Genomic DNA, 26,622 nt, shown 5'->3' on the forward strand with positions numbered 1-26,622 from the left:
GTAATTTGAACTTTTCAAGGCTTGAATAAAAAATAAAAACTCAAAAGCACCAGGAGACATCTGCTGAATGCCCCAAGGTGCCTTGGCTCAATGGTGTAGAGCGCTTGACCCGTTGCCTCTGCTTCAGACAGTTAGCCGGTTCAAGTCCCATGTCATGACATCAAGGTGCTGGGAAGGACCATCGGGAGACGGTGCTCTCTCCCCCTGTTTCCTGAAAAGTAACGGTTGGGGGTTATGTCTGAAAGAACTCTGTCCAGCTAACCTTTTGAACTATAGTATGTCCTTTTTTTTATCATTTTCACATTTGTTTTTTAAATCGTTGCGAAAACCATGAACTATAGTTCATTGCGGAAATTGCGGAAATTGCGGAAATGGTAATTGCGGAGATTGCGGAAATTGCGGATATGTTAATTGCGGAAATTGCGGAAATGTTAATTGCGGAAATTGCGGAATTGTGGAAATGGAAATTGCTAAATTGCGGCAATTGCGGAAATGATAATTGCGGAAATTGCGGAAATGGAAATTGCGAAATTGCGGAAAGTGCGGAAATGGTAATTGCGGAAATTGCGGAAATTGCGGTAGTTTTTCATTGTCAAAATTCAAGAAAATGACATTGCCATTGTCCACGATTATAATCGGGCCCCAGTATGCAAAAACACAGACTATTCTGTCAGATGATGGGCCAAAATGCATTGCTATTTTATTTTTAAACGTTTGACCTAATTCTTATCTGTAAAATTTTAGGTGGACAGGGTTCTTTCAGACATAACCCCCAACCGTTACTTTTCAGGAAACAGGGGGAGAGAGCACCGTCTCCCGATGGTCCTTCCCAGCACCTTGATGTCATGACATGGGACTTGAACCGGCCAACCGTCTGAAGCAGAGGGAACGGGTCAAGCGCTCTACACCATTGAGCCAAGGCACCTTGGGGCATTCAGCAGATGTCTCCTGGTGCTTTTGAGTTTTTATTTTTTATTCAAGCCTTGAAAAGTTCAAATTACTGCAGCATTGAGTTGTAGGAGGAACTCCCGATGGTCCTCCAGCACCTTGATGTCATGACATGGGACTTGAACCGGCCAACATAGAATGTCTGTACTGAAAGCCTGATGATTAGACCACTGCACCATCAGTCAGACACTCTCAGGCAAAGTTTCCTGGTAATTTTGAAGTGATCTTTTGTTCGTTAGCCTTCAGTTAGTAAAGTTTAAATAACACAGCATTATATTAATCAGATGTTTCTTAGCGCTGTTGAGGTCTTCTTTTGTATGACAGTGTAACAGCCGGGAATCGAACCCTGGTCTCCCACGTGGAAAGCCAACATCTTAACAACTACTACAATTAGAGTTTTGAGGTAGTCAGGCTGAGGCTGAGGCTGTGAGCCACTGCTAGAATAGCAGTAAATGAAGCTCAATAACTAGCATTAAACTTTAGGAAGAGTGGGATTTGAACATTTAGGCCCAATCCCAATTCGTTTTTTAACCCTACCCCTCAGCCCTTGCCCCTACATAATGAGTGTCAAGGGGTAGGGAGATAAATCATCCCCCTAGGAATTGGAACGTCATACGGTTATAGCCCATATCGTACGGCATACTATAGCGCGCAGTTTTTCATCATTTTTGAAGATTTGAAAAAAATGACGAAATGACAAAAACGATGGGTTATAGCCCATGTTTTTTGAAATTTTGAAAAAAAAAGTTATCCTCATTTCTCATCATTTTGGACCATGGGCTATAGCCTATATCGTACGGCATACTATAGCGCGCCGTTTTTCATCATTTTTGATGATTTGACAAAAATGACGAAATGACAAAAACGATGGGTTATAGCCCATGTTTTTTGAAATGTTGAAAAAAAAAGTTAGCCTCGTTTCTCATCATTTTGGACCGTGGGCTATAGCCCATATCGTACGGCATACTATAGCGCGCAGTTTTTCATCATTTTGGAGGATTTGAAAAAAATAAAAAAATAAAAAAACGATGGGTTATAGCCCATGTTTTTTGAAATTTTGAAAAAAAAAGTTAGCCTCGTTTCTCATCATTTTGGAAATGTAAATTTTACATTTCAACAGTGTGTGTGTGTGTGTGCACGCTTCGATAACCAGTGTTGGACCTGTAAGGGTCCATTTGGTTGATGAGAAACGAGGATAACTTTTTTTCAAATTTTTAAAAAACATGGGCTATAACCCATCGTTTTTTTTATTTTTTCATTTTTGTCAAATCGTCAAAAATGATGAAAAACGGCGCGCTATAGTATGCCGTACGATATAGGCTATATCCCATGGTCCAAAATGATGAGAAACGAGGATAACCTTTTTTTTCAAAATTTCAAGAATTTTGAATTTTGAATTTTTTTGAAAAATTGCGAAATTGCGGAATTTTTCAAAAATTTCAAAAAACATGGGCTATAACCCATCCTTTTTTTTTTAACACTCCGCAATTTGCTAATGTTTCCCATCCTTTCCGGTAAATACAACACATTGAGCAGGGCACTGCAGGGAGTTGAACCCCGTTCCGGTAAACCAGAAGTCCGACACCAGTGCATTAGTTTTTGTGTTGTTCATTTACAGGTCCAGGTGTGCATACGCATGTGCGCCTGTGCGTGTGTAGGTGCACGCTTCAATATAACCTATCGTTTTTTTCATTTTTGTCAAATCATCAAAAATGATGAAAAACGGCGTGCTATAGTATGCCGTACGATATGGGCTATAGCCCATGGTCCAAAATGATGAGAAACGAGGCTAACCTTTTTTTTCAAAATTTCAAAAAACATGGGCTATAACCCATCGTTTTTTCATTTTTTTCAAATCCTCCAAAATGATGAAAAACGGCGTGCTATAGTATGCCGTACGATATGGGCTATAGCCCATGGTCCAAAATGATGAGAAACGAGGCTAACTTTTTTTTCCAAAATTTCAAAAAACATGGGCTATAACCCATCGTTTTTGAATTTTTTTAAAATCCTCCAAAATGATGAAAAACGGCGTGCTATAGTATGCCGTATGATATGGGCTATAGCCCATGGTCCAAAATGATGAGAAACGAGGCTAACTTATTTTTTCAAAATTTAAAAAAACATGGCCTATAACCCATCGTTTTTTTATTTTTTCATTTTTTTCAAATCCTCCAAAATGATGAAAAATGGCGTGCTATAGTATGCCGTACGATATGGGCTATAGCCCATGGTCCAAAATGATGAGAAACGAGGCTAACTTTTTTTTTCAAAATTTCAAAAAACATGGGCTATAACCCATCGTTTTTTCTTTTTTTTTTTTTTTTTCAAATCCTCCAAAATGATGAAAAACGGCGTGCTATAGTATGCCGTATGATATGGGCTATAGCCCATGGTCCAAAATGATGAGAAACGAGGCTAACCTTTTTTCCAAAATTTCAAAAAACATGGGCTATAACCCATCGTTTTTTCATTTTTTCATTTTTTTCAAATCCTCCAAAATGATGAAAAACGGCGTGCTATAGTATGCCGTACGATATGGGCTATAGCCCATGGTCCAAAATGATGAGAAACGAGGCTAACTTTTTTTTTCAAAATTTCAAAAAACATGGGCTATAACCCATCGTTTTTTCATTTTTTCATTTTTTTCAAATCCTCCAAAATTATGAGAAACGGCGTGCTATAGTATGCCATACGATATGGGCTATAGCCCATGGTCCAAAATGATGAGAAACGAGGCTAACTTTTTTTTTCAAAATTTCAAAAAACATGGGCTATAACCCATCGTTTTTGAATTTTTGATTTTTTTTCAAATCCTCCAAAATGATGAAAAACGGCGTGCTATAGTATGCCGTATGATATGGGCTATAGCCCATGGTCCAAAATGATGAGAAACGAGGCTAACTTTTTTTTTCAAATTTTCAAAAAACATGGGCTATAACCCATCGTTTTTTTATTTTTTCATTTTTTTCAAATCCTCCAAAATGATGAAAAATGGCGTGCTATAGTATGCCGTACGATATGGGCAATAGCCCATGGTCCAAAATGATGAGAAACGAGGCTAACTTTTTTTTTTCAAAATTTCAAAAAACATGGGCTATAACCCATCGTTTTTTTATTTTTTCATTTTTTTCAAATCCTCCAAAATTATGAAAAACGGCGTGCTATAGTATGCCGTATGATATGGGCTATAGCCCATGGTCCAAAATGATGAGAAACGAGGCTAACTTTTTTTTCCAAAATTTCAAAAAACATGGGCTATAACCCATCGTTTTTTCATTTTTTATTTTTTTTCAAATCCTCCAAAATGATGAAAAACGGCGTGCTATAGTATGCCGTACGATATGGGCTATAGCCCATGGTCCAAAATGATGAGAAACGAGGCTAACTTTTTTTTTCAAAATTTCAAAAAACATGGGCTATAACCCATCGTTTTTTTATTTTTTCATTTTTTTCAAATCCTCCAAAATGATGAAAAACGGCGTGCTATAGTATGCCGTACGATATGGGCTATAGCCCATGGTCCAAAATGATGAGAAACAAGGCTAACCTTTTTTTCCAAAATTTCAAAAAACATGGGCTATAACCCATCGTTTTTTCATTTTTTCATTTTTTTCAAATCCTCCAAAATGATGAAAAACGGCGTGCTATAGTATGCCGTACGATATGGGCTATAGCCCATGGTCCAAAATGATGAGAAACGAGGCTAACTTTTTTTTTCAAAATTTCAAAAAACATGGGCTATAACCCATCGTTTTTGAATTTTTGAATTTTTTTCAAATCCTCCAAAATCATGAAAAACGGCGTGCTATAGTATGCCGTATGATATGGGCTATAGCCCATGGTCCAAAATGATGAGAAACGAGGCTAACTTTTTTTTTCAAAATTTCAAAAAACATGGGCTATAACCCATCGTTTTTTTATTTTTTCATTTTTTTCAAATCCTCCAAAATGATGAAAAATGGCGTGCTATAGTATGCCGTACGATATGGGCAATAGCCCATGGTCCAAAATGATGAGAAACGAGGCTAACTTTTTTTTTTTCAAAATTTCAAAAAACATGGGCTATAACCCATCGTTTTTTTATTTTTTCATTTTTTTCAAATCCTCCAAAATTATGAAAAACGGCGTGCTATAGTATGCCGTATGATATGGGCTATAGCCCATGGTCCAAAATAATGAGAAACGAGGCTAACTTTTTTTTTTCAAAATTTCAAAAAACATGGGCTATAACCCATCGTTTTTTTATTTTTTCATTTTTTTCAAATCCTCCAAAATTATGAAAAACGGCGTGCTATAGTATGCCGTATGATATGGGCTATAGCCCATGGTCCAAAATGATGAGAAACGAGGCTAACTTTTTTTTCCAAAATTTCAAAAAACATGGGCTATAACCCATCGTTTTTTCATTTTTTAATTTTTTTCAAATCCTCCAAAATGATGAAAAACGGCGTGCTATAGTATGCCGTACGATATGGGCTATAGCCCATGGTCCAAAATGATGAGAAACGAGGCTAACTTTTTTTTTCAAAATTTCAAAAAACATGGGCTATAACCCATCGTTTTTTTATTTTTTCATTTTTTTCAAATCCTCCAAAATGATGAAAAACGGCGTGCTATAGTATGCCGTACGATATGGGCTATAGCCCATGGTCCAAAATGATGAGAAACAAGGCTAACTATTTTTTTCCAAATTTCAAAAAACATGGGCTATAACCCATCGTTTTTGAATTTTTTCATTTTTTAAAAATCCTCCAAAATAATGAAAAACGGCGTGCTATAGTATGCCGTATTATATGGGCTATAGCCCATGGTCCAAAATGATGAGAAACGAGGCTAACTTTTTTTTTCAAAATTTCAAAAAACATGGGCTATAACCCATCGTTTTTTTAATTTTTTAATTTTTTTCAAATCCTCCAAAATGATGAAAAACGGCGTGCTATAGTATGCCGTATGATATGGGCTATAGCCCATGGTCCAAAATGATGAGAAACGAGGCTAACCTTTTTTCCAAAATTTAAAAAAACATGGGCTATAACCCATCGTTTTTTCATTTTTTCATTTTTTTCAAATCCTCAAAAAGGATGAAAAACGGCGTGCTATAGTATGCCGTACGATATGGGCTATAGCCCATGGTCCAAAATGATGAGAAACGAGGCTAACTTTTTTTTTCAAAATTTCAAAAAACATGGGCTATAACCCATCGTTTTTTCATTTTTTCATTTTTTTCAAATCCTCCAAAATGATGAAAAACGGCGTGCTATAGTATGCCATACGATATGGGCTATAGCCCATGGTCCAAAATGATGAGAAACGAGGCTAACTTTTTTTTTCAAAATTTCAAAAAACATGGGCTATAACCCATCGTTTTTGAATTTTTGAATTTTTTTCAAATCCTCCAAAATGATGAAAAACGGCGTGCTATAGTATGCCGTACGATATGGGCAATAGCCCATGGTCCAAAATGATGAGAAACGAGGCTAACTTTTTTTTCCAAAATTTCAAAAAACATGGGCTATAACCCATCGTTTTTTCATTTTTTTATTTTTTTCAAATCCTCCAAAATGATGAAAAACGGCGTGCTATAGTATGCCGTACGATATGGGCTATAGCCCATGGTCCAAAATGATGAGAAACAAGGCTAACTATTTTTTTCCAAATTTCAAAAAACATGGGCTATAACCCATCGTTTTTGAATTTTTTCATTTTTTTAAAATCCTCCAAAATAATGAAAAACGGCGTGCTATAGTATGCCGTATTATATGGGCTATAGCCCATGGTCCAAAATGATGAGAAACGAGGCTAACTTTTTTTTTCAAAATTTCAAAAAACATGGGCTATAACCCATCGTTTTTTTAATTTTTAAATTTTTTTCAAATCCTCCAAAATTATGAAAAACGGCGTGCTATAGTATGCCGTATGATATGGGCTATAGCCCATGGTCCAAAATGATGAGAAACGAGGCTAACCTTTTTTCCAAAATTTCAAAAAACATGGGCTATAACCCATCGTTTTTTCATTTTTTCATTTTTTTCAAATCCTCCAAAATGATGAAAAACGGCGTGCTATAGTATGCCATACGATATGGGCTATAGCCCATGGTCCAAAATGATGAGAAACGAGGCTAACTTTTTTTTTCAAAATTTCAAAAAACATGGGCTATAACCCATCGTTTTTGAATTTTTGAATTTTTTTCAAATCCTCCAAAATGATGAAAAACGGCGTGCTATAGTATGCCGTATGATATGGGCTATAGCCCATGGTCCAAAATGATGAGAAACGAGGCTAACTTTTTTTTTCAAAATTTCAAAAAACATGGGCTATAACCCATCGTTTTTTTATTTTTTCATTTTTTTTAAATCCTCCAAAATGATGAAAAATGGCGTGCTATAGTATGCCGTACGATATGGGCAATAGCCCATGGTCCAAAATGATGAGAAACGAGGCTAACTTTTTTTTCCAAAATTTCAAAAAACATGGGCTATAACCCATCGTTTTTTTATTTTTTCATTTTTTTCAAATCCTCCAAAATGATGAAAAACGGCGTGCTATAGTATGCCGTACGATATGGGCTATAGACCATGGTCCAAAATGATGAGAAACGAGGCTAACTTTTTTTTTCAAAATTTCAAAAAACATGGGCTATAACCCATCGTTTTTTTATTTTTTCATTTTTTTCAAATCCTCCAAAATGATGAAAAACGGCGTGCTATAGTTTGCCGTACGATATGGGCTATAGCCCATGGTCCAAAATGATGAGAAACAAGGCTAACTATTTTTTTCCAAATTTCAAAAAACATGGGCTATAACCCATCGTTTTTGAATTTTTTCATTTTTTAAAAATCCTCCAAAATAATTAAAAACGGCGTGCTATAGTATGCCGTATGATATGGGCTATAGCCCATGGTCCAAAATGATGAGAAACGAGGCTAACTTTTTTTTTCAAAATTTCAAAAAACATGGGCTATAACCCATCGTTTTTTTATTTTTTCATTTTTTTCAAATCCTCCAAAATTATGAAAAACGGCGTGCTATAGTATGCCGTATGATATGGGCTAAAGCCCATGGTCCAAAATGATGAGAAACGAGGCTAACTTTTTTTTTCCAAAATTTCAAAAAACATGGGCTATAACCCATCGTTTTTTTATTTTTTTCAAATCCTCCAAAATGATGAAAAACGGCGTGCTATAGTATGCCGTACGATATGGGCTATAGCCCATGGTCCAAAATGATGAGAAACGAGGCTAACCTTTTTTTTCAAAATTTCAAAAAACATGGGCTATAACCCATCGTTTTTTTATTTTTTCATTTTTTTTAAATCCTCCAAAATGATGAAAAATGGCGTGCTATAGTATGCCGTACGATATGGGCAATAGCCCATGGTCCAAAATGATGAGAAACGAGGCTAACTTTTTTTTCCAAAATTTCAAAAAACATGGGCTATAACCCATCGTTTTTTCATTTTTTCATTTTTTTCAAATCCTCCAAAATGATGAAAAACGGCGTGCTATAGTATGCCGTACGATATGGGCTATAGCCCATGGTCCAAAATGATGAGAAACGAGGCTAACTTTTTTTTTCAAAATTTCAAAAAACATGGGCTATAACCCATCGTTTTTTTATTTTTTCATTTTTTTCAAATCCTCCAAAATGATGAAAAACGGCGTGCTATAGTTTGCCGTACGATATGGGCTATAGCCCATGGTCCAAAATGATGAGAAACAAGGCTAACTATTTTTTTCCAAATTTCAAAAAACATGGGCTATAACCCATCGTTTTTGAATTTTTTCATTTTTTAAAAATCCTCCAAAATAATTAAAAACGGCGTGCTATAGTATGCCGTATGATATGGGCTATAGCCCATGGTCCAAAATGATGAGAAACGAGGCTAACTTTTTTTTTCAAAATTTCAAAAAACATGGGCTATAACCCATCGTTTTTTTTATTTTTTCATTTTTTTCAAATCCTCCAAAATGATGAAAAATGGCGTGCTATAGTATGCCGTACGATATGGGCTATAGCCCATGGTCCAAAATGATGAGAAACGAGGCTAACTTTTTTTTCCAAAGTTTCAAAAAACATGGGCTATAACCCATCGTTTTTTAATTTTTTAATTTTTTTCAAATCCTCCAAAATGATGAAAAACGGCGTGCTATAGTATGCCGTACGATATGGGCTATAGCCCATGGTCCAAAATGATGAGAAACGAGGCTAACTTTTTTTTTCAAATTTCAAAAAACATGGGATATAACCCATCGTTTTTTTATTTTTTCATTTTTTTCAAATCCTCCAAAATGATGAAAAACGGCGTGCTATAGTATGCCGTACGATATGGGCTATAGCCCATGGTCCAAAATGATGAGAAACAAGGCTAACTATTTTTTTCCAAATTTCAAAAAACATGGGCTATTACCCATCGTTTTTGAATTTTTGAATTTTTTTCAAATCCTCCAAAATGATGAAAAACGGCGTGCTATAGTATGCCGTATGATATGGGCTATAGCCCATGGTCCAAAATGATGAGAAACGAGGCTAACTTTTTTTTTCAAAATTTCAAAAAACATGGGCTATAACCCATCGTTTTTTTATTTTTTCATTTTTTTCAAATCCTCCAAAATGATGAAAAATGGCGTGCTATAGTATGCCGTACGATATGGGCTATAGCCCATGGTCCAAAATGATGAGAAACGAGGCTAACTTTTTTTTTCAAAATTTCAAAAAACATGGGCTATAACCCATCGTTTTTTTATTTTTTCATTTTTTTCAAATCCTCCAAAATTATGAAAAACGGCGTGCTATAGTATGCCGTATGATATGGGCTATAGCCCATGGTCCAAAATGATGAGAAACGAGGCTAACTTTTTTTTCCAAAATTTCAAAAAACATGGGCTATAACCCATCGTTTTTTAATTTTTTTCAAATCCTCCAAAATGATGAAAAACGGCGTGCTATAGTATGCCGTACGATATGGGCTATAGCCCATGGTCCAAAATGATGAGAAACGAGGCTAACTTTTTTTTTCAAAATTTCAAAAAACATGGGCTATAACCCATCGTTTTTTTATTTTTTCATTTTTTTCAAATCCTCCAAAATGATGAAAAACGGCGTGCTATAGTATGCCGTACGATATGGGATTTAGCCCATGGTCCAAAATGATGAGAAACGAGGCTAACTATTTTTTTCCAAATTTCAAAAAACATGGGCTATAACCCATCGTTTTTTTATTTTTTCATTTTTTTCAAATCCTCCAAAATGATAAAAAACGGCGTGCTATAGTATGCCGTACGATATGGGCTATAGCCAATGGTCCAAAATGATGAGAAACGAGGCTAACTTTTTTTTCCAAAATTTCAAAAAACATGGGCTATAACCCATCGTTTTTTCATTTTTTCATTTTTTTCAAATCCTCCAAAATGATGAAAAACGGCGTGCTATAGTATGCCGTATGATATGGGCTATAGCCCATGGTCCAAAATGATGAGAAACGAGGCTAACTTTTTTTTCCAAAATTTCAAAAAACATGGGCTATAACCCATCGTTTTTGAATTTTTAATTTTTTTTCAAATCCTCCAAAATGATGAAAAACGGCGTGCTATAGTATGCCGTATGATATGGGCTATAGCCCATGGTCCAAAATGATGAGAAACGAGGCTAACTTTTTTTTTCAAAATTTCAAAAAACATGGGCTATAACCCATCGTTTTTTCATTTTTTTCAAATCCTCCAAAATGATGAAAAACGGCGTGCTATAGTATGCCGTATGATATGGGCTATAGCCCATGGTCCAAAATGATGAGAAACGAGGCTAACTTTTTTTTCCAAAATTTCAAAAAACATGGGCTATAACCCATCGTTTTTTCATTTTTTCATTTTTTTCAAATCCTCCAAAATGATGTAAAACGGCGTGCTATAGTATGCCGTACGATATGGGCTATAGCCCATGGTCCAAAATGATGAGAAACGAGGCTAACTTTTTTTTTCAAAATTTCAAAAAACATGGGCTATAACCCATCGTTTTTTCATTTTTTCATTTTTTTCAAATCCTCCAAAATGATTAAAAACGGCGTGCTATAGTATGCCGTATGATATGGGCTATAGCCCATGGTCCAAAATGATGAGAAACGAGGCTAACTTTTTTTTCCAAAATTTCAAAAAACATGGGCTATAACCCATCGTTTTTTCATTTTTTCATTTTTTTCAAATCCTCCAAAATGATGAAAAACGGCGTGCTATAGTATGCCGTACGATATGGGCTATAGCCCATGGTCCAAAATGATGAGAAACGAGGCTAACTTTTTTTTCCAAAATTTCAAAAAACATGGGCTATAACCCATCGTTTTTGAATTTTTGAATTTTTTTCAAAATCTCCAAAATGATGAAAAACGGCGTGCTATAGTATGCCGTATGATATGGGCTATAGCCCATGGTCCAAAATGATGAGAAACGAGGCTAACTTTTTTTTCCAAAATTTCAAAAAACATGGGCTATAACCCATCGTTTTTGTCATTTCGTCATTTTTTTCAAATCTTCAAAAATGATGAAAAACTGCGCGCTATAGTATGCCGTACGATATGGGCTATAGCCCACGGTCCAAAATGATGAGAAACGAGGCTAACTTTTTTTTCAACATTTCAAAAAACATGGGCTATAACCCATCGTTTTTGTCATTTCGTCATTTTTTTCAAATCCTCAAAAATGATGAAAAACTGCGCGCTATAGTATGCCGTACGATATGGGCTTTAGCCCACAGTCCAAAATGATGAGAAACGAGGCTAACTTTTTTTTCCAAAATTTCAAAAAACATGGGCTATAACCCATCGTTTTTTCATTTTTTCATTTTTTTCAAATCCTCCAAAATGATGAAAAACGGCGTGCTATAGTATGCCGTACGATATGGGCTATAGCCCATGGTCCAAAATGATGAGAAACGAGGCTAACTTTTTTTTTCCAAATTTCAAAAAACATGGGCTATAACCCATCGTTTTTTTATTTTTTCATTTTTTTAAAATCCTCCAAAATTATGAAAAACGGTGTGCTATAGTATGCCGTATGATATGGTCCAAAATGATGAGAAACGAGGCTAACTTTTTTTTTCAAAATTTCAAAAAACATGGGCTATAACCCATCGTTTTTTTATTTTTTTATTTTTTTCAAATCCTCCAAAATGATGAAAAACTGCGCGCTATAGTATGCCGTACGATATGGGCTATAGCCCACGGTCCAAAATGATGAGAAACGAGGCTAACTTTTTTTTTCAACATTTCAAAAAACATGGGCTATAACCCATCGTTTTTGTCATTTCGTCATTTTTGTCAAATCATCAAAAATGATGAAAAACGGCGCGCTATAGTATGCCGTACGATATAGGCTATAGCCCATGGTCCAAAATGATGAGAAATGAGGATAACTTTTTTTTTCAAAATTTCAAAAAACATGGGCTATAACCCATCGTTTTTGTCATTTCGTCATTTTTTTCAAATCTTCAAAAATGATGAAAAACTGCGCGCTATAGTATGCCGTACGATATGGGCTATAACCGTATGACGTTCCAATTCCTAGGGGGATGATTTATCTCCCTACCCCTTGACACTCATTATGTAGGGGCAAGGGCTGAGGGGTAGGGTTAAAAAACGAATTGGGATTGGGCCTAAATGTTCAAATCCCACTCTTCCTAAAGTTTAATGCTAGTTATTGAGCTTCATTTACTGCTATTCTAGCAGTGGCTCACAGCCTCAGCCTCAGCCTGACTACCTCAAAACTCTAATTGTAGTAGTGGTTAAGATGTTGGCTTTCCACGTGGGAGACCAGGGTTCGATTCCCGGCTGTTACACTGTCATACAAAAGAAGACCTCAACAGCGCTAAGAAACATCTGATTAATATAATGCTGTGTTATTTAAACTTTACTAACTGAAGGCTAACGAACAAAAGATCACTTCAAAATTACCAGGAAACTTTGCCTGAGAGTGTCTGACTGATGGTGCAGTGGTCTAATCATCAGGCTTTCAGTACAGACATTCCATGTTGGCCGGTTCAAGTCCCATGTCATGACATCAAGGTGCTGGAGGACCATCGGGAGTTCCTCCTACAACTCAATGCTGCAGTAATTTGAACTTTTCAAGGCTTGAATAAAAAATAAAAACTCAAAAGCACCAGGAGACATCTGCTGAATGCCCCAAGGTGCCTTGGCTCAATGGTGTAGAGCGCTTGACCCGTTGCCTCTGCTTCAGACAGTTAGCCGGTTCAAGTCCCATGTCATGACATCAAGGTGCTGGGAAGGACCATCGGGAGACGGTGCTCTCTCCCCCTGTTTCCTGAAAAGTAACGGTTGGGGGTTATGCCGTACGATATAGGCTATAGCCCACAGTCCAAAATGATGAGAAACGAGGATAACTTTTTTTTTCAAAATTTCAAAAAACATGGGCTATAACCTATCGTTTTTTTCATTTATTCGGAAATTGCGGAAATGGAAATTGCGGAAATTGCGGAAATGGAAATTGCGGAAATTGCGGAAATTGTGCAATTGCGGAAATTGCGGAAATGGAAATTGCGGAAATGGAAATTGCGGAAATTGCCAAATTGCGGAAATGATAATTGCGGAAATTGCGGAAATTGCGGAAATGGAAATTACGGAAATTGCGGAAATTGCGGAAATTGAAAATTGTGGAAATTGAAAATTGCGGAAATTGCGGAAATTGGAAATTGAAAATGACGGAAATTGGAAATTGCGGAAATTGCGGAAATGGAAATTGCGGAAATTACGGAAATGGAAATTGCGGAAATGGAAATTGCGCTAATTGCGGAAAAACTAACGAACGGTGGACATGTTTGCCTGAAAAGGAATCTTTGAAATGTTTCATGGTTTTAGAAATATAGTGCTTTCTAATTTACAATGGGGCTCAATGGCAGACATTGGCACGTCAAAAATCACTTTTACCTACAAACATATAGCTAAAAGACAAACTCCACATATACATTTGTATTATGATTTCATAACCTTTTTATTTGAAATGTCAGTGTTCAAGAGAAAATAAAACAGCAATATAAATATTAGCATAAAAATAAGAGTAACACAGGGGGATATAGCGTGGGGGCTAAGCGATTCATAAGAAAGATAATACAGCAGGATAGAGTAGGATTAATTCAGCAGCGGACGGACACACATATATAATATTTATAATCATTTGTTCATATGGACAGAAACAGAGAAAGATGCATTCTTTCACAAATGCACAAGATAAAATCACAGCAAAATAACAAAGAGGTTACAGAAAATCAGAAACATTTCCAATATATTTTTTGTCCATTTCATTTTTTAACAGGGTGATAAAATAGATAAAGAGCGAGAAAAAATGAACACAAAAATATGAGCAACACATATCACAAGTTAACTAGTCTATGCGTGTCACTTTGTATACTTATCGTCTAAAGTTATTGTCATCTTTATTTCATTTATTTACACAAGAGTTAGTTGGCTTCCATGGTGCTTAGTTACTACATTGCAACACAAACTGATGAACATCTCAGATTTTTATTCTTTTTCCCCCTTTTTTTCTTTTTTACTGTGGTTTTCTTACGTTTTCTTGAAAAACAAATGCAACACATTCCAGTAGTAAGCCACGTCCTGTGGAGGCAGGGGGACTCTTATTTTGAAAATGATGGACGTGGTCCCTACTATACAAACAACTGGCTCATACCATCGACAGGACTTTTGTGTTTATTTACAGCAGGGAAGAGCCTTCACGGGACCAGGGAGTAGAGAGGTGGAGTGACTGGGAGAGTCTGAGAGGCTCAGTATTTAAGCTGAGGGCTGGAAACTAGCCCGCTCCTACCCTTGTCTGATTCTGAAGTGGTATCTCCTCTCCAACAGGGACAGATGTGCTTGGTTCTGTTGACCTCTACCTGGGTCAGTGCATTAGAGGATGTTTATAGCGGGGGCGGGAGTGGGTCAACAGTGGTGCCTCTGTACATTCAGTGGGTAGAGCCACGGTCGCTTTCCACCCCCTTTGCAACAAAATTGTGCCACCCCAGATCATATACCCTTCACCCCACTTTCTCCACTCTCCGACCTAGCCTGCAAGCTGCCTCTTCATGCAGTGGTGTCCAGCCAATAGCCTGACAGACAGACGGACGGCAAAGGAAAGACTTCATAACTCATATAAACAACTTCTCTATACTATCGAGTCATTATCCTCAAAAAGAAAAAGGAAAAAAATAAAAATTGTTATTGTCTCATATCAAGAAATATCAGCACTTCAGGATAGCGGGGTGAATACTCAAGTCGAGGCCCTAGCGGCCTACAAAGTCACTAGAAACTCCTAAGCACTTAAGTTTACCATGTCTACATATTTTTCCCCTAAAGACCGAAGTTCATAATACGAACAGTGCATTTCTCAATGTTTGGCTCTCAAACGTAGGGTAGTGTGATTGAAGGGAGGACTTACAAGCTGGCTGGGGAGAAGGCGGGGGACAGAGGGGCACAAAACAGTAGGACCTGCGTGTACCCATCTGGGTGTTTTACAAGTGGTGGCCAGAGTCTGCTTCGCTCTCTGCACAAACAGTGTGGGCCGTGACTGAGTACAATGTCACCTTTCCCTCTGCGAGCCTTCTCTGAGGGTGCATGCTCAGGTCATAAAAATCTTACCTTTTATCTATGATTACAAAAGTCATCTTTTTGATTTAGTGTGCATTGTGTTGACCTGCGCCGAGAGGAAGGATTTAAGGTTTACGGCGTCCTCCTCCATGCTTTTGCAATGCATAGTTTGCAACTCTAAAATATATGTGGTTTGAACCTAAATGAGCATGCAGAAGTGTGTTACCTTCGAAATGGCAGCCTTATATCCATATAAGCTATGGTTTAATATCTTACAAGGCTGACTCTATTTAGAATCTAATGGCAATCTAGCATACTTTACAATAGTAGACTTTCCACCTCAGGGAAAGGGTGCGGTAAATTCAACATGAAACACATTTTACTTTTCATCTCTGAATACATCACTGGGAATGGCCTTGTCATCCCAGCAAGGTTCCTTACATTGAATCTCTTTGAATAAATCCAAGTTCATGTCGATTATCATTAGGTTTTTTTTTGCCCCCCCCCCCCCCCCCCCCAAAATACAACAACCCCATACAGCCCCCAAACTATCTTGCTTACCAACAACAGATACATGAGCAATACTAGACGTCGAGCAGAACACAGGTTTGCAATAGATTTCAACAATAAGCCATCAGCACATTCAGGTCCCTCCAAGGCCTTCAAGGCCCACCAACACCATCGTCCATGTGGTCAGACATGATTTGCCATCACTTTTCAGACCGTGGCTTGCAGAGCAGTAAGATACTGAGGGGGTGTGTGTGCAGGGTTTGAATCTCTTATCAGGATCGGGCCAGGTATTTAATTCCACCACTTCCCCTTACGTCCCGTTCCTCTCTCTACTTCTTCTCCTTCTTGGTGGACTTCTTCTTGGAGGCCGGGGTCTGTGCAGCCTTGGGGGGTTCGGGCTGGGCCGAGACCTGCTGCGGCGGGGGCAGCGCCTGCTGGGTGGCCTGCTGAGCGGCGGCCTGCTGCTGCTGCTGCTGGGGGTTGGACGTCAGGGTGGCCGTGCTGCCCGGGATGTAGACGTTCTGGCGGTAGTCGGGTACGTGCTGCAGGGTGAACTGGGGGCTGTAGCGTGTGCTCAGGCCCATGGTGCCCGGTCCCAGAGTGCCCGTCGCCTCGCTCACTTCTAGGAGGAAGAGGGAGAGAGTGGGGGGGTTGGGGGACGAGAAGGGGAGGAAGAATAAAGAGAAGAGGACCTAATTAAACCACAAGATTCGTCAGTTATTTATCGTTTGTGTAATGTAAAAGGGGGGGGGGGGGATTGGTGATGACTGCAGTAGGAGAAGGAGTAGTTCATTTCTCTTATAAAGCATCCACAAAAGAGAGGCATATGATTGAAAAAAATCTGTGTCAACATTCACCATCACTCTAATAAAACTGACTCTATGGGAAAGCTTGCAGGACTGATGTTAACTGGTATGCTCCACTGTGAGCATTTTTATCTCGTGTGAGCTCTGACTGTGCGGATGACGTCACTGCTCGGCTCATAACTCTCCCCACAGCCCCTGCAATGCAGAGCCACAGACACAAAATGCTCCCTCCCCCATTCCCCTTGCTGCTCACAACCAATATAAACACGTGATGTAAAAACAAATCACGTAAGATGCACTGCAAACAGCAGAAAGCCATGGCTAAATGTGTTACTGTTTTTGAATGCCGTTTCCGCTCGGTGACACAGACAGTTCATGCATAATATCCCTTAATAATTGGCCCTCACCGATTTTTTTTGTGTGTGCAAGTGACACAGTTGTACATCAAAGTACAAATGAACCATTAGGCGATATAGCCTATATCATACGGCATACTGTAGCGCGCCGTTTTTCATCATTTTTGATGATTTGACAAAAATGAAAAAATGAAAAAAACGATGGGTTAGCCCATGTTTTTTGAAATTTTGAAAAAAAAAGTTATCCTCGTTTCTCATCATTTTGGACCATGGGCTATAGCCTATATCGTACGGCATACTATAGCGCGCCGTTTTTCATCATTTTTGATGATTTGACAAAAATGAAAAAATGAAAAAAACGATGGGTTATAGCCCATGTTTTTTGAAATTTTGAAAAAAAAAGTTATCCTCGTTTCTCATCATTTTGGACCATGGGCTATAGCCTATATCGTACGGCATACTATAGCGCGCCGTTTTTCATCATTTTTGATGATTTGACAAAAATGAAAAAATGAAAAAAACGATGGGTTATAGCCCATGTTTTTTGAAATTTTGAAAAAAAAAGTTATCCTCGTTTCTCATCATTTTGGACCATGGGCTATAGCCTATATCGTACGGCATACTATAGCGCGCCGTTTTTCATCATTTTTGATGATTTGACAAAAATGAAAAAATGAAAAAAACGATGGGTTATAGCCCATGTTTTTTGAAATTTTGAAAAAAAAAGTTATCCTCGTTTCTCATCATTTTGGACCATGGGCTATAGCCTATATCGTACGGCATACTATAGCGCGCCGTTTTTCATCATTTTTGATGATTTGACAAAAATGAAAAAATGAAAAAAACGATGGGTTATAGCCCATGTTTTTTGAAATTTTGAAAAAAAAAGTTATCCTCGTTTCTCATCATTTTGGACCATGGGCTATAGCCTATATCGTACGGCATACTATAGCGCGCCGTTTTTCATCATTTTTGATGATTTGACAAAAATGAAAAAATGAAAAAAACGATGGGTTATAGCCCATATTTTTTGAAATTTTGAAAAAAAAGTTATCCTCGTTTCTCATCATTTTGGACCATGGGCTATAGCCTATGGCATACTTTAGCGCGCCGTTTTTCATCATTTTTGATGATTTGACAAAAATGAAAAAATGAAAAAAACGATGGGTTATAGCCCATGTTTTTTGAAATTTTGAAAAAAAAAAGTTATCCTCGTTTCTCATCATTTTGGACCATGGGCTATAGCCTATATCGTACGGCATACTATAGCGCGCCGTTTTTCATCATTTTTGATGATTTGACAAAAATGAAAAAATGAAAAAAACGATGGGTTATAGCCCATGTTTTTTTAAATTAAAAAAAAAAAGTTATCCTCGTTTCTCATCATTTTGGACCATGGGCTATAGCCTATATCATACGGCATACTGTAGCGCGCCGTTTTTCATCATTTTTGATGATTTGAAAAAAATGAAAAAATGAAAAAAACGATGGGTTATAGCCCATGTTTTTTGAAATTTTGAAAAAAAAGTTATCCTCGTTTCTCATCATTTTGGACCATGGGCTATAGCCTATATTGTACGGCATACTATAGCGCGCCGTTTTTCATCATTTTTGATGATTTGACAAAAATGAAAAAATGAAAAAAACGATGGGTTATAGCCCATGTTTTTTGAAATTTTGGAAAAAAAAGTTATCCTCGTTTCTCATCATTTTGGACCATGGGCTATAGCCTATATCGTACGGCATACTATAGCGCGCCGTTTTTCATCATTTTTGATGATTTGACAAAAATGAAAAAATGAAAAAAACGATGGGTTATAGCCCATGTTTTTTGAAATTTTGAAAAAAAAGTTATCCTCGTTTCTCATCATTTTGGACCATGGGCTATAGCCTATATCATACGGCATACTGTAGCGCGCCGTTTTTCATCATTTTTGATGATTTGACAAAAATGAAAAAATGAAAAAAACGATGGGTTATAGCCCATGTTTTTTGAAATTTTGAAAAAAAAAGTTATCCTCGTTTCTTATCATTTTGGACCATGGGCTATAGCCTATATCGTACGGCATACTATAGCGCGCCGTTTTTCATCATTTTTGATGATTTGACAAAAATGAAAAAATGAAAAAAACGATGGGTTATAGCCCATGTTTTTTGAAATTTTGAAAAAAAAAGTTATCCTCGTTTCTCATCATTTTGGACCATGGGCTATAGCCTATATCGTACGGCATACTATAGCGCGCCGTTTTTCATCATTTTTGATGATTTGACAAAAATGAAAAAATGAAAAAAACGATGGGTTATAGCCCATGTTTTTTGAAATTTTGAAAAAAAAGTTATCCTCGTTTCTCATCATTTTGGACCATGGGCTATAGCCTATATCATACGGCATACTGTAGCGCGCCGTTTTTCATCATTTTTGATGATTTGACAAAAATGAAAAAATGAAAAAAACGATGGGTTATAGCCCATATTTTTTGAAATTTTGAAAAAAAAGTTATCCTCGTTTCTCATCATTTTGGACCATGGGCTATAGCCTATGGCATACTTTAGCGCGCCGTTTTTCATCATTTTTGATGATTTGACAAAAATGAAAAAATGAAAAAAACGATGGGTTATAGCCCATGTTTTTTGAAATTTTGAAAAAAAAAAGTTATCCTCGTTTCTCATCATTTTGGACCATGGGCTATAGCCTATATCGTACGGCATACTATAGCGCGCCGTTTTTCATCATTTTTGATGATTTGACAAAAATGAAAAAATGAAAAAAACGATGGGTTATAGCCCATGTTTTTTTAAATTAAAAAAAAAAAGTTATCCTCGTTTCTCATCATTTTGGACCATGGGCTATAGCCTATATCATACGGCATACTGTAGCGCGCCGTTTTTCATCATTTTTGATGATTTGAAAAAAATGAAAAAATGAAAAAAACGATGGGTTATAGCCCATGTTTTTTGAAATTTTGAAAAAAAAGTTATCCTCGTTTCTCATCATTTTGGACCATGGGCTATAGCCTATATTGTACGGCATACTATAGCGCGCCGTTTTTCATCATTTTTGATGATTTGACAAAAATGAAAAAATGAAAAAAACGATGGGTTATAGCCCATGTTTTTTGAAATTTTGGAAAAAAAAGTTATCCTCGTTTCTCATCATTTTGGACCATGGGCTATAGCCTATATCGTACGGCATACTATAGCGCGCCGTTTTTCATCATTTTTGATGATTTGACAAAAATGAAAAAATGAAAAAAACGATGGGTTATAGCCCATGTTTTTTGAAATTTTGAAAAAAAAGTTATCCTCGTTTCTCATCATTTTGGACCATGGGCTATAGCCTATATCATACGGCATACTGTAGCGCGCCGTTTTTCATCATTTTTGATGATTTGACAAAAATGAAAAAATGAAAAAAACGATGGGTTATAGCCCATGTTTTTTGAAATTTTGAAAAAAAAAGTTATCCTCGTTTCTTATCATTTTGGACCATGGGCTATAGCCTATATCGTACGGCATACTATAGCGCGCCGTTTTTCATCATTTTTGATGATTTGACAAAAATGAAAAAATGAAAAAAACGATGGGTTATAGCCCATGTTTTTTGAAATTTTGAAAAAAAAAGTTATCCTCGTTTCTCATCATTTTGGACCATGGGCTATAGCCTATATCGTACGGCATACTATAGCGCGCCGTTTTTCATCATTTTTGATGATTTGACAAAAATGAAAAAATGAAAAAAACGATGGGTTATAGCCCATGTTTTTTGAAATTTTGAAAAAAAAGTTATCCTCGTTTCTCATCATTTTGGACCATGGGCTATAGCCTATATCATACGGCATACTGTAGCGCGCCGTTTTTCATCATTTTTGATGATTTGACAAAAATGAAAAAATGAAAAAAACGATGGGTTATAGCCCATGTTTTTTGAAATTTTGAAAAAAAAAGTTATCCTCGTTTCTCATCATTTTGGACCATGGGCATTTTGATAAGCTATAGTGGAAGTCTAACCTTCAGGGTAGAGCAGTTCTTCTGCATCAGTACGGACTGTTCCCTCTGTCTAGCACTGTGTTGACAATACATAATAGGCTATCTCCATGCTCAAGACAGAGCATTCTCTCTCTGTTCACCCATATGGAAAACTATACATCACATCTGCATTGTCTAGCAAGGTACGAGTGTGTGTGTGTGTGTGTGTGTGTGTGTGTGTGTGTGTGTGTGTGTGTGTGTGTGTGTGTGTGTGTGTCTGTGTGTGTGTGTGTGTGTGTGTGTGTGAGAGAGAGAGAGTGGGGTTGCATGGATGTGTCAGTGGTTGAAATAACAATGGAAACAATTACTTGAGTCTCTGTGGCATTACATTTCTGAGTCTATTCCTCATTAATTTCTGTGTGTGTGTGTGTGTGTGTGTGTGTGTGTGTGTGTGTGTGTGTGTGTGTGTGTGTGTGTGTGTGTGTGCAGTGTGTGGGCTTATGCATGCGTGTTGTGTAGCTTTTCTCTCAAGGCCAATTTGATGTGTACTTTTCCAAGCTGGAATGATTATGAGGCACTCCATAGAAACAGCCCAAAGATGATTCACATTGTGTGTATTTATTTAGTAACTGCAACAAAGGAATAACCAACAAAAGAGATATGTGAACTGAGAGTGGATTTACACACTTTTTCAGTCTGACGTCTAGTCAGGTATTCACATCATGTGAATACCGCCAGTGTTACCGCCATTCACCAATTGCCCTCTGCTTACCATTAAACACTGTGCATGGGGTTCCTGTGTACAGTGAAAACATGAACCACTGTAATGTTATTGCAATAAACACATGGACTGTAATATAATTATGTGAGCTAATACGGGTTGCTAGGCATAGTGGCTGAACCATCCTGTAGTTAAATATTATCTATAGCACAACTGCCACCTGTCTGTCTGTGTGTGTGCATGTGTGTGTGTGTGTGTGTGTGTGTGTGTGTGTTGTAAACAAACAAATCTAATACATTCCATACATAAAAATAATAATTAAGAAATAGTGAGCATAGCCGATCTACAAGCTCGCAACATAACGGGAAGCGACGTGTTGTCCACTCATAGATCTGCTATTTTCACTAGTTTGGGTCCTGGGCAAATCGAATCCCTATTCTAATATCTGTTTTCGGTCAATTCTCGACCTGAAAAGTTTGGGAACCAATGGTATAGATGCCCTCCAACCAAAACAGTAACCTAGTGTGACGCAGCCCAACCCTGCATCCTCCTCATCCCCTGCTCCTCTGCAACTAACACAGACCATCACCTCCTTCGGGGGTGATGGGGTGTGTGAAGCCCATCGCACACCGTCTGCGACCGTCTGCGGCGCGGCGCCGCCTGGAAAATAGAACTGTGTTCTATCGGCGTGCCGGGCGGCGCGGCGCGGCGGACGGAGCCGGTGTGCGATAGCTTCATTGAAACTAATGGAGGCGGCTGTGTCCGCGGCGCCGCGCGGCGGACGCAGCCGGTGTGTGGTGGGCTTTAGTTGTTGGCATATGCTGATGAATAGGTTAATGAAGGGAGGGACTGGGAGCGTTATGAAGAGTTGTTCTTGTACTGGTTCAAAGAGTGAAAAGGTATGTTACTCACCGTTGGCTGCAGCCATCAGAGCCTGGAGCTGCTCAGCTTCGGTGGGGGGCTGGGGCCAGGGGCCCGTTCCCATGGCAACCTCAGGTCCACCAGTTGCCCTGGAGTCAATGGGAGGGGAGAGGAGGAGGAAGGAAGAAAAAGAAGAAGAAAACGTCAATAACCTGTGGCCATCTTTGAAGTTCCCTCAACAGAGCCTTTCGTGTGTGTGTTTGTTTCGTTGACAGTTGGTGGTCTGGGATGTAAAGCAAAGCAGCTGATGGTGGTGACACACAGCCCGAGGAGACCTCAACCAGAGACACAAACTGGATGTAAAACATACAGAAACAGTGTGTCACTCAAACAAACATACTGCACTCCGAAACTCAAATTTGCACTTGTTGGGGCCAGTTATACAGCACACAAGACACATACTGCATGGCACCCACACATACAACAAGTAAACCTTGTACACAATTCTCAGTCCTGCTATATACTACACCATGTACTAAATCTGATTAAATGTTTAATGGTATTACATTAACCAGGAACAAGTGGCGCGCGCGTGCGCGCACACACACACACACACACACACACACACACACACACACACACACACACACACACACACACACACACACACACACACACACACACACACACACACACACACACACACACACACACACACACACACACACACACACACACACACACACACACACACACAGAGAAACTGAACATTTCCATCTGGGGAAAAAAATCTTCAAAGCTTGTTTGTTTAAAGTCTGCAATTTGCATGTGGAGGGAACAAAGCAAGAAGCAGACCTGCACTCTATTAAGTCCACCTCCTAACATCCAGTCCCCTACGTTTAAACACACCAACACACCCTAAAACTAATACACATCTAGGTCACACTGCCCCCCCACCACCACCTTTCCTGTTTCCATAGTGCTAATAATGCAGAACCCCCAACCTTTGGAATTTGGGGTACTTTTGATAGCCCATGAAAATAAAGTATTTTATTCCCCCATTAGGGCTAGAACACTCTCTTAGAGAGGCTACACTAGACGGCTGCTTGGCTTTGAAATGTCACCTGTAAATAAGCCACTCATAACTCACTGACAGTCTAAGGACACCTGGGGAACCGCTACGGCACTGGAGCTGATTTACAGAGAAAACAGACGCTTCTTTGACCCTGAAACTCCTAACCACTTCTTCAGTCACCTAAATTGGTAGAGTGCATGTTGGGGCGATTTTACCATTTTAGTAGCTCTTCTGAGAGCCAACATTGATGGGCCATTGGCCCATTACTAGCCCTGGGGGATTATGGGCAAAATGTTATGTGACTGCCCCAAGCTCCCGAAAGGAAACTCAACGGCACACCAGGGGTTAAAAGGACATAATATGTCCTTTTAACCCCTGGTGTGCCGTTGATACTATATTATAGTCCAGGACCAGTCCTGCTTCCTGAAATGATATAAGCCACATTAAAGGACAAGGAGAGCAGGAATGTAGTATGTGTGTATGTGCGTGCGTGTGTGTTTATTATGAGATGCAGTTAAAAAGAAGTAAAGCTTTTTCCTTTGGTCTCTGGACACATATCTGGGCAAGACAATTCACAGAGAGAAAGCAAGGGAGGGAGACAATGAAGGAAAGAGCAGAAAGGAAATTCTTACACATAAACAGAGACAGTGTTTTTCGCAGCATTGCCAAAAGTCTAAGTTTCACCAAGTGCCTGAAAGACACTGAAGTGGAGGAACACACGGGACCAGTGCCAGGCAACCAATGAGGAACAGACCAGGCTAGAGAACTGTCAGTGAAGCCAGGGCAGCCATTTTGTGTCTGTTCATCCTGCATGCTGAAGATAAGAGGGGATGCTTCATCTATCCCTAATTAGCATCACACTGCACTTATCACGTCCCATGGCCACATTGAGCACTTCCTGTGGTCAGGATTATCGCTTCCTGTGGGTGAGCTTGTGAATTGTGGCCCAGGGGGTGATTCCAGTTCCATTCGGCCAGAGACAGTTATCTCCTTCAGTTGCAAATATGCATGAAAAAGACCTCAGAGGAAACCTCTTGCTGTCATTTCAGAATGAACATGAGTAAATTTAACCCTGCTATGAACCTACAAGCCATTTTACACAGTGCACTAGCAGATGACTATCTGGGATGCATATTGACTGGAGTTTATCTTGGGAGTGTAGATCACATACTTCCAACCTCTAACAAGCAGCTGACAGAGTCAATCACAAAGACAGCCATCTCCATTGTCTCTCTTTCTCTCTCCTGGCAGTCTGGTTTACAGCTGATAAAATCACATGTAAATAAGCCACATGTGGTAATGTCTGGCTACAAGCGTCACTTGAGACACTGCCACACAACAAAGGCAACGGTATACGGTAAGCTGCTCCTCTAGACAGAGGAAACAAGAGCTCTGAGACTAATGACTACATGTACAGCAGCACACGTACATGGTGGGGCGAATGTACAAAATACAAACACAGCCTGCAAACACAACACGTGAACACGCTAAACTAAAATGTATCACAATCTTTTCTATGCCACAGCGAGCATTGTGGCCTATATGCAGACATCATTCAAACAACAACCCTGCGGAGGTTTCACTGGGATTCCAACAGGCTAAAGCTAAATGTACATCTATGCACAACACATCATTCATCTTCAGTGCACTAGCTATGGGAAACCGTGGCTACTCTCTGCCTTCATCAGCAGATCTCTGATCAAACCCACAGGCACAGCGTCACAGAGGAGAGAGGAGTGACTGTAATGAAGCCGGAGCTTGATCATTCATGAAAGGCAGAAGGCAGAAAGTGACCACAATCCCTACTGCTATTGTTGATACCTTATTGTCCCCTGGTTCGGCGTCCATCGCATTTGTGTGGCGTAAGGCATGTAGGGGCTAAAAACACGTAAATTCGTTATAACAGGCTGAAACAGTTTTTTTTTCACATTTAGCATCTTCGACGTGATGAAGACAGTCTCAAGGAAAAGCCAAACATGGACATTGTGTTCTAGTTTTCAGTGGAAAATATGTAGTCTGTCTCATCAATCTCAACATTCCAGATGCGGGAAGTTTGTTTTCTTTCTGTGTGACCCCCCCAGCCCCAACGCTCAACTGGAGTATCCATAACCTCAGTGGTATTACAAAATGTCAGCCATTTGTGGTTTTGTTCCAAGTTACATGTCTGCGTGTGCTATGTATGTGGATGCGTCTACCGTTCGCCTGGCTTGAAGAGGCAGAGGAGCACAGCTCCCCCCTCACAGATGGCAGGTTTCAGAGGATTGACTCATGGAATGTGTTGTGCAATCACTGTTATGGAAACTGTTACGGCATGAACACCAGTGTGCCCTTACAATACGGGCCAAGTTGCCATTGAAATGGGCACAACTGCTATATTCTCCCGCGCACACGCGCACACGCACACACACACACACACACACACACACACACACACACACACACACACACAGAAATTCGAGAAATGTGGTTAGTTCTCTATGGCCCCGATGTCAAAACTATAAATCCCATGTACACAATCGATGCAATTACTCAGATGGGAGGAAATAAACCAGAGAGAGAAGCAAGGGATGGAAGCTGAATTACACTCTCCCATCCCCCACACTAGCTCTGGTCCCCTTCTCTCATCAGCAGTACTGAGTGATGGCATACAGACTCGGAGAGTGCAGAAAAGAAGGGGAGTGGGGGAGGGGGAGCCGCAGCAGCCATTTTATAGAACAGACTGGAAAACAAGCAGCTGAGATGCTTGCTCATAAGCTCATAAGCACTACAACCACATTTCAAATTGAAAT

At 38.8% G+C, this 26,622-nt stretch overlaps 1 pseudogene across 1 annotated transcript in view; it reads right to left on the reverse strand.

Moving 5' to 3' along the window:
* Positions 1 to 13,921: 13,921 nt before the first annotated feature.
* The window catches only part of LOC308322108 (protocadherin gamma-C5-like), a 27,883-nt pseudogene continuing 15,182 nt past the window's right edge, over positions 13,922 to 26,622 (reverse strand). The window contains exons 3-5 of the transcript XR_013966219.1: positions 25,655 to 25,711; positions 22,810 to 22,907; positions 13,922 to 16,670 (exon numbers count right to left, since the gene is read on the reverse strand). The product of XR_013966219.1 is annotated as a protocadherin gamma-C5-like (transcript). The remainder of the gene's footprint in view (positions 16,671 to 22,809; positions 22,908 to 25,654; positions 25,712 to 26,622) is intronic.

The sequence above is a fragment of the Protomyctophum bolini genome (genome assembly GCF_963924005.1).
Source record: "Protomyctophum bolini genome assembly, chromosome: 10".
Lineage (NCBI taxonomy): Eukaryota > Metazoa > Chordata > Actinopteri > Myctophiformes > Myctophidae > Protomyctophum > Protomyctophum bolini.